Raw genomic sequence first — 14,392 nt, forward strand, 5'->3', positions numbered from 1 at the left:
AACAGTAATTTCTATTTTAATATATCTTTTCTTTCATTTGTTGCTTCATTTTTCCCTTCCTTTTCCAGACGAAAATGTCTTTAAAAGGGTTCTCTGTATTCGCTGTCCACAGTTTCTCTGATGTTTTTTAAAAAATTCCACAGCAGCTGAATTTCACCCATGTCACTTCAAAGAAATGCTTACCAACATCACTGGTGATCCGTCATGAGAAATCCAATAGGAACATTTCATCTTGACTTGTCAGCGGTATATGACACAGTAGTCGTTCCTTTCTCTTTAAAATGCTTTCACCTGACTTGCAGGAGGCCATGTGCCCCTGTGTTTTCTCCTCTTCATTGACTACCCCACTCTAACATCTTTCGCAGGTTCCCTATTTCCAGTGCTAACTTGAGACTTCTAGAAGATTCCTTTCTCAATTTTCCTCTTCTTTTAAAAATCTATGCTAATTTGAAAAGCTATCTCTCCCGGCTCATATCTTTAAATGTTTGTGTAATGGTTTCTATTTTCATCCTGGTTGTCCCTTTTAATATTTGTATAAGGTCATGCTTGATAGCTTTATTTACATTTCTGATGAATAGCTAACATCAAACTGAGCTATCGATCCTGTGCTTGACTCATTCATAGACTTACTCATCTGAGTGAATGGGAATTCTTTCCATGGTGCTCAAGTCAAAAATTTGGAGTCATCCGTGAAGATTACCTTTTTCTCATGTCTTCTACCCTACTTTGTGTATTTTAATTATTAATAATAATTGTAGGGTTAAATATTTTTATCATAATCCTTAATTTTCTTATTATTAGGGTATTGGTAATCATATGCATGTTATTAGCGCTGAATCAAATTCATCTAGAATCTGACTATATGTTAAACCTTCTATTGATTGGTGCCCAGGTGTGCATTTTTATAACCAGGATTTTTATATCATGCTATTGGTGTTGCTTCTGTCCTTAAACATTTAGTAGATTCTTGACACAGCAGCCAAAGGAGATGTTAAAATGCCAGAGCACGTCGCTCGTTTATTCATGCCACTCAAAACCCTCCACTGGTTCCTATCTCAAGCTAAGAATCTTGCATGATATTTTTAGCCCATAGGTTGAAGATATGACTCCACACATTCCATCACCCACCCAGAGACCACATATTTCAGATGACATCAATAACTTCTCTCTCCCCTTTCCACTGTCTTGTCCCAAGCCAAACATACTCCTTGCATTTCTTAAGCACCTTAGAGGGTACTGCTTCAGAGTTTTGGCGTGTGTGCTTACCTTTTCCTAGAATATCTTTTCTCCAGAGAGCTTGCCTACCTTTGAATTTTCCTTTAAAATCTTCTGTGACATTTGGGTTTTGAGTGAACTTGTTTAATTGCTGGGAAAGGATGGTTAAAGACCAACTCCTCTATCAGAACATAACCTAATGGGGTCTTCTTTTATAAGAGAGACTGTGAGGAATGGACCTTTTTTCTTTCCTCACTTCTTCTTACTTGCTGGCCTTATGTGTCTGTCGTCTGCCATTACTGGAACTGCCAGTGCTCCTTTGTGCCCCTGCCAACCTTGGATCCATGAGACTCTACGCCTACTGGCCTGTGAGCCCTCAGTTAGTCTGTCTGCTTCATTGGCTGGCCTCCAGCCAGCATGTGATCCATGAACTTGAGTTCGACCAGGCCAGGTTGCTTCCTTGTTATTTTTTGATACAAAGTTCTTTCATATATATGAATACTATGAATGATATATGAATGATAGTTTTGTTTCACTAGAATACTTGGACTTGTACATCTGCGATAGTTTATTGTGCCAGCCTGGCTGATAAACACAAGTAGGATTAATTGAAGGGCAGAGGGATAAATGGCTCAGTGAGCCTCGCCTTGCTTGTCTCTCGTTCTTTAATCATCAGACCTGCGTGCGGCTGCCTTGCTTGTTTTGTGCCTCAATTTAAAGGGGTACACTACCTGTGGGATGCCTAGCCTGTGGACTGTGTCGCTGTAAATTGAGGTCCCTTTAATCCCACATGATTGGAATGTTCATCTCTGGAGCTGGGGACCGACAGTTGGTGACAGTTGGTGACTTGCCTTGCTGTTTGCTGCCTGGAGATATATAGCCCAGCTCTCTCTACAGAAAGGGACTGGCAACTGGTGGCTCTCAAGCCTTAAAGTACTGCTAGTGTCTCACTGCTTTATAATTTAACTGTTAATTTCTTGTATTATCTATCTGTATATAATTTAACGGTTCATTTCTTGTATTATCTCTCTATCTTTATATATATATTATATATATTATATATATAATTATATATATATAATTACTAGCAATCTGGTTTGTCTCTCTGGAGAACCCTGTCCAACACAACATCTTTTCTGATTCTGTTTAAAATCGTATCCCCTGAATTCCCTTACAAAATAAGGAAAGGAATAAAAAAAACCATGTGTAAAAAATGGATCTTGTAATCTTTATGCTAAATTCAAATCTGTGATAATCATATGATTGGAAACACAACACTACTATTAAGTACATATTTTTAAAACAACTAGATTCTGTAAAAGAAAAAATATAAGCTTCAAACAAAAATTATAACGTATTTCAGCACATTCTAGGAATACTTTCGTACTATGTTACTAAGTGACATGCTAAACGTGAAGCTGGTTTCCTGATGTGAAGGAAGAATTATTTTCTCTTATTGACTGCCTGTCCTTGCCTTACCATCACTGCATACTGTTACTCTTTTCCCTTCTCAAATACTTACTGCCTCTCTGCTTTTTGTCTCTCCCTTGCTCAATGTGAATAAACGATTCTTTTCTGTTCTCTAGGGTCAGTTTCTAAAGACTTTTAAAACCAATAATGGCCTTTTATGGAGCAATGCTTGTTATAACTGCCAAGAAAGATGTACTACCATTTATAATTATACTTTACAGTTTTATATATACATCTAACTTTGAGTCATTTTAATCATATTTCTGTCCAAACACATGTGATTTAAAATCTTTCCATTGGTTAATATACATCAAATATCTTACTGAAGCCAGACATAGATTAATGCTTTGGGAATTTTTTTCAAGCGACTTTTCTACTACAGAAGAAAAAATATCATATTAGTCTGGCCTAGCAACTCTGTTAGTTCCTGTAATGTTCTTTAAATGATGGCTCATTATTTATCTACTCTTTCTAATTCCTTTAGAAAGGATAAAGGAAAGATGATTGTGTTGTTTTAAACATCCCTTTGGTCACCATGTGCTCAAACCTCATATATTTGTTACATTTAGCTTGTTTTTATAATTGGGGAATATGTTTTCTATATAAAAATCCACCCCCCCACACCCCACCCCTAATTCACTGCCACTGAATTGCCTCCTACTCAAAATGGCTCTACAGGACATCCTAAAACTGTTAATAAGGCCTGCCAGGACTTTAAATCTTTACAGGACCAGACAGCCTCATCTTTCTCCCAATAGTGTAGCTAGTGGTTTTGAACTGTTGCTCTTACAACAGACCTTTCCACATTGTGCCACCAGGCATCTTCTTTCTATCTTAACTGGATATAAATTGTTCTGCACAAATTAATCCATAAGTAGATATTCCCATTCTTCAGCTAGTATGAGACACTGTATCCAAAGATTGAAGGTAAATAACTAAAGGCACTTCTTTGTAAGTAAGGCAAGTTAATAGTTTTGTGGTCATATTTTGTGGACTAGATATTAGTATTTGAAAAGAGATGAATTCAGTCTGTTTAAAGTGAAAATGAAAATTTAAAATAAGTTATTCTTGTCAATTTCCCACAATATTCATTTTAATATGTTGGCTTATTCCCATGTCTAATACTTTCCAATGATTTCTAATTTCCCATAGACTAAAATTCATGCTCCTCACTCTAGTGTATAGACTTCTAAATCTTATTGCTGTTTCTTGTGCTCCCTCACCCAAGACTAATTTATTTTGGATGCTTCCATTTAATTCTTTATCTGTTGACTTAATTATCATCTCTTAAGATAGAACTATTTAAAACCCATTGTTTATTTCATAGTATTTAATAAATTAAAATATTCTTTAATTTTTTTTGTCACAATAAGGAAATTTTGGGTTGTAGATCTTGTTGGCTGACTGAAGGAATAAAGGAGAGAAAAAAAGAGCAATGTACACCAAGGACAGAGAACTGGTTGATCCGAGGTAACTTAATAAGCAGAGGCTTACACTTAGGAAGGGCTGTGATGATGGTCTGTCTTAGAATTGTGGAGTCCCTTAACACCCTTGGTTGACAACCATAAAGTTAGGGGTTTGCATAGACTTTGAAGCACTGGTAAGGAAAGGCTTGAGGATCTAGTTCAAATATATTTTCTATGAAAACTTTATGGAGCACACAGAGTCTGACACATGCGAAGTCACCGTGAGTTCGAATCAGTTCTTTATTGGAAATGTAAGGCAAGACCTCTGCTATAAAATGTGAGAATTGGAGGTAAAGCAGTGAGAAAGGGTGTGGGATGGAAAGACATACAGAGTGGGAGATCTGGGGGTGGGGAGTTCATATTTTTAAAGAAGGTAGCAAAATAATCATTTCAGTCTATTTATTTGAAAAATGATAATTAGTAGTTGTGTTCATCTGGGTAGACTAGAGAAACAAATGAGGGAAACTCATATGTATATAAGAGAGAATTTTTATCAAAGAGCAATTTTACATTAAGAAAACATCCCAGTCCAGTCCAGATGAAGTCTGTTAGTCCAGTATTAGCCCATATGTAGCTAGACTAGTCCATAATTGCTCTTTAGACTCATGCAGTCTTGCAATAATACTGAATGCAGGAAGATCACAGGCCAGTGGGTGGAAGGTCTTGTGGATCCAGTGGTGGTAGAAGCATCTCAGCGGTGGCAGGGGTCTCCACGTGGCTCCCTCAGCTCCCAGGGCTCTGGATGCATCAGTGTATCTCCATCAGGCTCCTCGTCAGTAATGTCTCCCAGGGAGTGAGCATGTGTCCCACCTCCAGTGAGCTATTTATCTACTTAGTGCATCCAAATGAGACCATCAAGCTACAATCCACCCCTTCACTCTTAAGTTTCAAATAGACAACAGATTATGGAACTACCACAATAGTGCCTTATGAAATAACAATATTTTCAAAAGTAATAATTCATTATTTGTGTTTAAAAAATAACTCTTGGGAGGAAGGGGGTTAGTGATAGGGTGAATAATATAGTGGAAGGGGAGGCAATTAGAAAGATGCTGAAATAATTCAAATGGTTTATGGTAAGTTTCAAAATTCAGTACATTTCATAGGAAATTAAGAGGAATGAGGGAAAAGATTAAATTGGTGAGGAGGTAAAATTGAGAAGACATGCATGCTGACTGTTGGATATTGTGCGCCACAGAGGGAATATAAGGCCTGCTTTTGTATTCTACCTCGGGTGACTGGATGGTTGCTTTACATATGAATGGGACGATGATTTGGTGTAATGTGCTTACATTTGTCCTGTTTGATTCTGGTAGATGATATTATGTGTATTATCCCAAATGGTGATGCTCAATGAGTCTTATGGTGTAAAGTCTGAACCTTTGAGCAGGGAAGTGAACATTGAAATGTGAAATTAAAAGGAGGCAAATGCGAAGATCAGTCTTAAACAGATCTGAGATAGATGCCATAATTTTTCTTAGAGGTTTTAACTGTTGTTTTGGCTGGCTCTTCCTTGTCCTCTATGTCTTGCAAAATTAGCTTTTAAAATATTTTGATACTCTGTAGTGATGGGATACAAATACTTTAACAACTAGTGCACTGCCCCAGTCACCATTTTATGTATTTAAAACAACAACAACAACAACAAAAATACACATAGATCCAGGAATCGGTTTGGGGCGCACACTAAATCCTAACTCCAATTTAAGAACAATTAGTTCTTACATCATGACCCTGCTTAATACCAGCCTACTGGAAGGAAGCACAGAAGGTATGGGTGTAATAGCAAAATGTAGCAAAGACATTTGATGGTGCCTGGCTGTCTGATAAAATAACACCTGGGTCTTAAAGGCTTGTCTCCAAATAAATAGCCACCTAAGTGAGGTGTCAACCGAGCCCACATGGAAGAACCACACTGTGTTAGTCTGGGTTGACTAGAGAAATGAGAGACACTCATGTGTGTAATAGACAACTTTATCTATCTATCTATCAATCAATCTATCTATCTATCTATCTATCTATCTATCTATCTATTTATTTATAGGCAACTTTATATCAAAGAGTAATTGAATATTAAGAAAACATCCCAACCCAGTAAACTGCATGGCCATATCTGACTTCTGACTAACCAAAGAAGAAAAACTACCAGGAGGCAGAGACCAAACAATCATCCAGTCTCCATCTTTATGATTTGTTTCTCTAATACCCTACTCCCAAGGTACCATAATGTGTTAGTCCATGTAGACTAGAGATACAAATTCAGAGACACTCATACATGTGTAAGAGAGAACTTTATATCAAAGAGCAATTGTACCTTAAGAAAGCATCCTAGCACAGTCCAAAGTCCATAAGTTCAATATTACCCGCTATGTCGATATTAGTCCATAAATTCAATATCAAATCCATAAGTCCAGTATTACCCCATGTCGATACTAGTCCATAAATTCCTCTTTAGACTCACACAGTCATGCAATGACACCAAATTCAGGAAGATCACAGGCCAGTGGGTGGAAAGTCTTGTGGATCCAGTGATGGTAGATGCATTTCAGTGCTGGTGTGGGTCTCCACATGGCTCCTCCAGCTCCAGAGCTCTGTCTCTCTCTTCTTAGACTCCCTGTGAGACATTCCTGTTGAGAAACCACATGGAGCTACACGGATACAATTGCTCTGGAGTTCTTCCTCACACACATATATGAGTGTCTCTGGATTTGTTTCTCTAGTCTACCCAGACTAACACACACACACACACACACACACACACACACACACACACACACACACACACACACCATCAGTTACTGAAAGATTGCAAATCGTATCATCTGAAGTTGAAGGAGGTGTTCGTATCAGAGTCTAAATTGCGAGAAATCTGTTTGCAGAAGGCTATGGATGACGGTGGGAGCCTGGGATACATTTGTGGGATCTGCATAGGAAATAAGCCTCCAGGGATCTCCCTCTGTCCATAATTGATGGGTGGGGTGGGGGCAGGGGAAGTGGTCACTAAACAGACCTCCTTGTAGAGATGAGTAGAGAAGATCAAAGGCATAAACCGGACTGGAACTGTTAAAACCTCATCAGTTGATCTCACCCTCTGATGCTTGCTGGCCCTGATTTTGTGGGAAACGGAAAGATTTCTCCCAAGTTGTCTCCCCCAAATGTCTCCCAAACCTAGCTGCTTGCTGCACGTGGCAAATGATCTGATGTTCAAATTTTATATATTTGTGTTGTTGTGTTTGTATTAGGGTTTGTCTCAAAGGTGTTATGTCATTGGGGTCACCCTCTTGGAATGGTGTTATGTTGTCTGCCCACCTCTAGTTGGCTGTGAGCGCCAGGACAGCAGTGATTTACTGATTATGTGCATTTGTCTCCTTATTGCATTTCTGTTGTGTTTTCTCCTTTTCTTTCTGGAACTTCTCCCCTTAACTATCCTCTTGGATGATAGCCACAACATTCACTTTCCTTCAGCTCTCTGTTAATGTACGGCTTATCAGAAAGACAGTTTGTCTATGCTGTGTTAAATACACCTCTGTATCAACTCTTTCCCCCCAATTTTATTGGCATATAATTCACACATCATATCACTGAATAGTGCACTCACCTTAAAAAAAGTTGTATAACATCATGATAATCAGAATATTTTCTTCAATCTTGTACTCATCATTATTAGTTCATTTCCTTCAGCCTCCCCTGCCAGATCCCAAGGAATCATTAATCCAATTGCTATCTCTATAGATTTACGCATTTTCCATTTTATATGCAGAAAAACATTGAAACACAAACCAACAGCAACAACAACAAAAACCTAACAAGAGTTACAAAACAAAAGAGATAAAAACCTCAATAGAAAAGAAAGCAGAAAATAGATGAAACTGTCGGGATAGAAAGTAAATAAGAGTTGGGGGAGCAGGGGTACAGTAGTGTTGGTGGGATAAACGATGTCAAAGAGTCCAGGAAGAAAAAGAATGTTAAAAATAAACAAACAACTAAACAAATTTAAATGGATCAAAAGGAAGATGAAATGATAGGGTGCTAAATTCTAACCTAACGGCATCTGCAACAATCCACTTTCCAACGCCTTCTGCACGTCATCGGTTATTCACATCCCTGATCCTTGATCAGTGGGAATTCACCAGGGGCTTAATCAACATGTATTTCTCTTTCATTAAAAAAAAAGTTTAAAATGAGTCTAAGGAGAGCTCAATTGGTAAGCTCTTACATTTGGCCTACCTATGCCTTCCATAATTGACCTACAATGTTCTGGGCTGTTTGCCTCCCCTAGCTATGGCGCGGGGGTGATTGACTCACAATGTTCAGGGCTGTTTGCCTCCCCTAGCTATGGAGCGGCGGTGATTGACTGGTGGATAAATCCACGTGTGGACCACACAATCGATCTTGCGATTCCATTGTCATCCATAACTTCTGTAAACCAGGTGCTCACAATTTAAGCTTGACCCATTCCCTCCCTTACATTAGGATTATATTATTTACAGTCCTTGGATCACATAGGCTGGCGTGCTTCTTCCATGCACACTTAGATGGCTGCTTGTTTGGAAACAAGTCTTTAATTCCACAAACACTGTGATTTCTAGTAACCAGGCACCATCTAGTTTCTCCACCACACTTTCCTATAGCACCCATATTTTCTGTGATCTCTTCATGAGGACAAGTATCAAGTAGGGCCATGTCTTAAGAACTTCGTACTTGTACTTAGATTGGGGCAGAATTAAGTGCAAGCCCCAAATCCATTAATGCATCTATAGGTTATATATGTCCCTGGGTCACCTTAGAAACATCATTGACATTTTATATTAGAGAACATTATCAATCATATCCTTAGGGTGCCACTTTCACTGCCATCATCAGTACTGACTTGCAGCGACCCTATAGGGCAGAGTAGAAATACCTCTGTGCGTCTCTGCATGTACAAATCTTCACAGGAGTGGAAAACCTCATCCGTCCCCTGTGGAGCTGACTGGTAGTTTCAAACTGCTGACCTTGCATTAAGCAGCCCAAATGCATAATTACTAAGCATTGATAGTGTCATTAATTTAGCCCATGGTATAGAATTTGAAACATTGTTGAGGAAAGGACACGAGTATAGGCCAGTCATGAAGTACAATACATGAATTGTTGACTTGTACAGCTTAAAATCTTAAGTGACTGGACTCTACTTACACAAGCAAAGAGTGTTGGCTGCAGGGCAAATCCTCCAATAAGGTTCACTCACAACAACAGATCCATGCCTTAAAGATGTTATAATGAAAAAAGGAGAACATTAAAATAGTAAGTATATCGTAGGTCCGGGCCACCATTCATTGAACACCTGTAAGACAAGAGACTTGAACCAAAGTACAACATCCACCATTCTTTGCCCGTGGGTTAGTAGCTATGTACCAAGTTTCAGTGTTAAGTCTAATGAGTGCAGGTGAGTTTGAGGGACCGCCCACTTCAGTGCCTGGGGTTTCCTTCTCTGGTCCTCCTAACGTGCCTATGAAGGATGTTTTTTGGCTCGAAAAAACAGCGTCTAAAATCCCAGTAGTCTATAGGCAATGGAATGGTCATGAAGGGCTACTTAATAAACTAGGTCAGTGTCCACTTAGGAACCTAGTATTAGGTATATTCTTCCCTTGGGTTCCAACTAAGTATCGTTCAGTGTTTTTTATTGGTTTTTTTCCCCCACTTTGGGAGGATGCTCCTCCTCCTTTTCCTTTCACGTCCCCTTTTATAACCATTTGTGTACACCCTCTTATTTTATATATCTTTATATTTATAGCTATATATATCTGTACTTATATAAAATATATTTACATTTTGGCTCACAACTTTAAAGATATCTCAGCTGGGATGATTTTAAAAATGTTTCTAATGTGTAATGGTAAATAAAAAATTATCATTTGTGTATGCCTACAGTCAAATTATTCTTCAGGTTTACTACTTAGGGCATATCTTTTATTTAAAATTGGGAAAATTTTACTTATCAATTATTAAAATTATGTAAAATATAATATTCTTTCATTGTTTTAATATTTATATATTTTTATCCTGTAGATTATTTGATTACATAATATGGATCATATTAGAATCTCCTAAATAGAGCGGGAGGAAATGTATGTTGAACAAAACCCAAATCATAATGAAGACCAGATTTCCTGGTACAACAGCAGAAACTCTGGCCCTTAGATAATCCTTCATGGTTGGTAGTGAATTCACCTTTGTGGCTCAACTGTCAACCAAATGATAGCCTAGTGTATGAGGTGAACAACAATCTCAGAGAAGTAGACACTTATTAGATCAAACCACCATACGAGTTCAAAAGGGCAACATTTCCTGAAGTGTAATTCTCAGAAGGCAGAAGGGCTAGGAAAGAGGGATAAATGGGAGAGATTAACTTAGGGAGGAAGTAGGATGCTGTTACATAGTGGGAATTTCAGTAAAAGTCACAAAACCAAATGTGCATGCTTTGTTAAACAGAAAACTAATTTGTATTGTAAACTTCCAGGAAATCACAATGAAAAAAAAATGGTGCATTTATTTACATATTCTTTCTCTTTTTGATCTATTATTGTATCTAGCGAATTTTGTCTTTCATTTTCTGCTGTTTTGCTATTTTTTCTTTGAATATCTGATTATTTTTGTTTTCAGCTTTGTTTAGTAAATTATTACCACATAATGTATTTCCCCATAACTCCGTGGCTTTAAAAAAGTAAAAATACTTTCATTATTTCACACTGAGAATGACTTTACAGGTTTTATTCTGAATCATATTATCACATGAATTTGCAGTCAGAACATTGGCTAGATAGGCTCTTCTGAGGAGGACCTGCTTCCAAGAATGCTCCATTACATGGCTGATGAACCTGTAGATCTAATTTAGTGCTGTGTTAGTCTGGATACTTTAGAAAAACAAATCCACAAAAACTCATCTATAAGAGAGAGTTTTATATAAAGGTTAAGTGCACATCAAGAAAACATCCCAATCCAGTGCTGCCCAAGCCCACAAGTCCAACATTAACCGATATGTCCAACACCAATCCACAAAGTCTTCCTCCATCTCACAAAACACACGCAATGATGCTGACTGCAGGAGGGAAACCGACTCAGTGAATCTGGAAACATCTCAACACTAGCAGGGGTCTCCACACGGCTGCATCAGAGTAGGTCCATGTGTCTTCTCCTCAGGGATGTCTCACAGGAAGTGAGCCTTGCCAGCTGAAGCAGGGAACTGGTGAAGGCAGCTTCACCCTGGTCCAACCATCAGAGAGCAAGAGACCTGAGACCTCGAAAGGGGAGACTCACCGAGCCATTTATCCCTCCACCCTTCAATTAACCCCATGTAGGTTAGCACAATAAACTAACTCAAATGCTATTGAGACATTTTCTTCGCTTTTGTTTGTTTTGTGGGACTGAAACAGATGTGTGAATTTAAAATTTGGTTGCAGTTCATACCTTATATGTAGTTTAAAAAGTAATGTCAATTTGTAAGTCTAGGCCTAATTTTGAATAAGAGGAGCTAATTTTGTGTTTTGGATTTAAAAAATTATTATGTTTTTCTTTTCTCTTCGCCCTTTGTTGTTACTTTGAATATTTCCCGGGTATGTAGAAAAGTATTCCTATTAGGTTCCATCCCCTTGATGGATGGGTATATTCCAAGCAAAACAGAAAAGCTGACTGCAGACAAAATCTCTTAGTTTTATACTTGTTTTAATCTCCCGAGAAGCTTTAAAAATAGACTCATACTAAAAAAAAAATCATTGCAAAAAGATCAGCTAGCTCAAGAGGTTGGTCTTTCTATCAGTCTTTAAAGCAAGATTGAAGCTAATGAATAAAATTGTATGGAATGATCACTGGGCTCAGATTTGTTCATAGGATTTAGAGAGCAAGGTCCAATAAACAGTGACTTCTGAGGCGGTCTGCTTGGAGAGGCAAATATAAAGGAGTTAGGTCAGCTCAGAAGTTTATGATAACTTTGTTTGGAATCTGAAAGGTATAATGTTGATGGACACAGGACGATCATAGGGACTTCCTGTGAAGAAGTTGTAAGAAAACTGAAAGTTGTGTTGACATGACAAAGGCTAGGAGAGTTGTGCCAAGTGTGTTAGTCTGGGTAGGCTAGAGAAACAAATTCATAGAGACTCATGTGAATAAGAAAATAGTTTATATACAAGAGCAGTTATATATGGAGGAAGCATCCCAGCCCTGTCTAGATCAAGTCCCATAAGTCTAATATTAGCCTGTGTGTCTGATACCAATCTATAAAATCCTCTTTAGACTCATGAAGCACATGCAATGACATTGAATGGAGGGAGATCACAGCCCAGTGGGATGGGAGTCTTTTGGGTCCAGTGGCATTGTAAGCATCTCAGGGTTGGCAAGGGTCTCCATGTGGCTTCTCTAGCACCCAGGGATACATCAGGGTAGGCCCATGTGGCTTCTCCAGCTCAGGGAACTGGTGTAGCTCCATGTGTCTTGTCAGCTGCAATGTCTCCCAGGGAGTGAATAGAAAGAGAGTGTGTCTTCCACCTCCAAGGAGGGAATACTGGAGTTCCTGGAATTCTCAGGAGAAGGCCGTGCCCACACGACAGCCTCATTGGTTACATCTTGATTAACAGGGAAGACTCCATCCTTCACTTGTAATCTTCTCAAATCGACACCAGATTTTGTAACTACCATAAAGGATTTCCTTTTTTTTTTTTCATCATGACAATGTGCTTGCTCACTCTTTGGGAATAGCAAGCACTGTCCTATGAGAATTTTGTTGGGAACCCTTACCCTATTCACCTTACAGCCTGGATTTTGGCCCTCAACTTTCCTTTGTTCCTCAAATTCAAAGAACATTTAAAAGGCACACAATTTGACATTTGATATGCAGTGAACTGAAGAGCACAAAATTTTCTGGGAAGCTTGAGAGAGATGGACACTGTACTTAGCAGTACATAGATATAGATGGAGGATATATCAAGAAACAATAGCTTCCCATTTTGATATTTTTCTTTTATAAGGTGTCTATGGTTTTATAGGAATAAGTTTTTATTTACCCACACAGTATTATTTCTTAGCTTGTTGTTTCTGCAAACTGGAAAGATATAACAGTCCAAACCTAACCAAATCCAATGCTATTGAGACAATGCTGTTGAATAATTATCAGAAACAGGGTTTCCAGGACTGTAAATCTTTATAGGAGCAGACAAGCTAATCTTTCTCTTTAGGCAATTCTTGTGGGTATGAACAACTGACCTTTTGGTAAGCAGCCTAACTGGCTATTTTTAAGTTGGTTAATTACCTTAAATTTTGAACATTAAAAAAATATTCTTTACCTGCCAGGGGACATACCATAATCACGAAGGTGGTTTTCCCAGGGTGAGGTTTATTCATTGCACTCTGGATGTGCTGACCCCTGCGATTTCCCCAAATATGGGAAACTCAATTGCATAATTTGTGTAGTGAGGGACTGCGCTCGCGCTCTCCCCTGAAGAAAAAAGTTCTAATGAATTTATGAATAATTTAATGTATATAATAGATCTATAGCAAAATACATTTCCTATTTTTGCTGTAAATGTGTGTGCAGCTATATTCTTAAGAGATGTTTACATTGTGTCCATGTGACATTATTCTTGAATTATTATACTTTGGAGTCCTCTTGATGTACTGCTCTTTTATCTTTGCTGACTTGCTAGTGTTTGGTTTCTTTTCTCCTGAACCCTTTTCTTAGCATGTATTTGTATCATCTCAGAACTTATATTAAAATTGGTCATAGCAATGATACAATCCATGTTTTTCAGTGAGTAATGCAAACATTTTTCTCACGGATCATTTGGGATAATGGCACGGTGTTAGTAAAATGAAAATGAATATCTCTGTTATACTTTTCTAACTAAAGAACTTTAGTAGTAGAATGCAGAGCATGTTTTTTGTATTTACCTTTGAGAGTATGATGTGAATTAAAAGAACAACCTAAATAGTCCATCATGTGAATTGAAATTGTCACGACCTCAAATGATCATCAGTTAAATTTGTCTAATTGAGTGGCAGAAACAAATATAATAGTGTGTTATTGAATACACAGAGAACTGGATTAAAATTAATATAAAATACAAAATCGAATATTATAAATAATAAGGTGGCCTCTGAAAATTTTGTTATGAAAGTTAGTAAGTTTACAGTAATTTTTATGACTTAGAATTTCATCAAAGTATAGATAATACCTTTGCGTGGTTGTTAGTAGCCGCCTTACCTAATCCAAC

At 37.9% G+C, this 14,392-nt stretch overlaps 1 protein-coding gene and 1 non-coding gene across 2 annotated transcripts in view; both read left to right on the forward strand.

Annotated features, from left to right (window-relative positions):
• GPC5 (glypican 5) overlaps positions 1-14,392 on the forward strand; it is a 558,236-nt gene that overhangs the window by 105,445 nt on the left and 438,399 nt on the right. The window lies entirely within an intron of this gene.
• On the forward strand, positions 13,458-13,620 carry LOC142461811 (U1 spliceosomal RNA). Its single transcript, XR_012787006.1, has one exon. It is a non-coding gene; the product is annotated as a U1 spliceosomal RNA (small nuclear RNA).

Source organism: Tenrec ecaudatus, chromosome 11 (genome assembly GCF_050624435.1).
Source record: "Tenrec ecaudatus isolate mTenEca1 chromosome 11, mTenEca1.hap1, whole genome shotgun sequence".
Taxonomy (NCBI): domain Eukaryota; kingdom Metazoa; phylum Chordata; class Mammalia; order Afrosoricida; family Tenrecidae; genus Tenrec; species Tenrec ecaudatus.